Source organism: Suncus etruscus, chromosome 11, assembly GCF_024139225.1.
Source record: "Suncus etruscus isolate mSunEtr1 chromosome 11, mSunEtr1.pri.cur, whole genome shotgun sequence".
Lineage (NCBI taxonomy): Eukaryota > Metazoa > Chordata > Mammalia > Eulipotyphla > Soricidae > Suncus > Suncus etruscus.
This window is the reverse complement of record NC_064858.1, coordinates 63,018,258-63,019,347: the sequence shown is the minus strand read 5'-3', so window position 1 is coordinate 63,019,347 and position 1,090 is coordinate 63,018,258. Positions and strand designations below refer to the sequence as shown.

The 1,090-nt window shown below is 34.8% G+C and overlaps 1 pseudogene; it reads right to left on the bottom strand.

The window, feature by feature from the left end:
* Nucleotides 1-450: 450 nt before the first annotated feature.
* Nucleotides 451-562, bottom strand: LOC126023338 (uncharacterized; annotated as a pseudogene).
* Between the last annotated feature and the right edge of the window lie 528 nt (nt 563-1,090).

Below are 1,090 nucleotides of genomic sequence, written 5' to 3'. Positions count from 1 at the left end.
CCAGTTAGAGGAGGAAATAAAGGAGATACCAAGACCAAACAGGTGCAAGACTACTAAGTAATAAACTAGGTACAGAGGGGACCACATTTTCTAGCAGCCCCAGGGGTGAGGGAGGAGGATTTGGGAGGTAGGACGAAAACGGAGGTGTAGGGAGGACAAATCGGCGATGGGAAACCCCCTTATTTTATGTAAATATGTACCTAAAATATTATTGTCAACAATATGTAAGCCACTATGTTCAAAATAAAAATTATATTTAAAAATGATGTCTGAATTTGGTTGGGAATTTATCGAATCTGTGAATTAATTTAAGTAAGATGGGCTGGTTTTCCACTTCCTTATATACTCTTACATTTTTTTCTGAATTGTTTTGAAATTTTCATGGTATAGGTCTTTCCCTTCTTTTTTAGGTTAATTCCTCTGTACTTGATTTTTTAGGTAATATTTTAAATAGGATCAATTCCTTATTATCTTTCTCCTCTGTTTAATTATTTGTGTAAAGAATTCATACTGATAAGAACAAATATTACACTTGATCTTTGCCAAAAGGCCGAGAAGCGATTTTTAAAACATAAAAGGGTCACATGTTTCTCCTTTGTATATCTCAGATGTATTCCCTTAACATCTATAACTTTTTTTGAATATCCTCTTATAGTGACAATTTTGTCTACTGGATTTGTTATTTTACTGTTTGATTTCCCCCTTTAAAATCTGTTTTATAAGCAATACTGGTAGAAGAGTATCTCTGTATAAATTTCTTGTATATACCAAAAGTTACAAGGAATGTTGGACTTTATTCGTCGGCCCCCAGATGCACCAACAATATCTTGTGGCATTGCTTCTCTTTTGTATAGACACATTAAAATGGGAAAATAATACATATGCAAACAAGTTCTTATCTAATAGAGATGGAACACAAATTTGGTAATGTAATTAGGCCTTTTACCCTGAACATTGGCATAAAGATTTGGCTCAGGCCTCAGAAGAATGGGCATCGCCCACACACACACCTGAACAATGAATACCATCTATGGAAACAACCACAATTGTCTATAACATTACCAGGATCCAAACCTCTACCAGGGAAGAC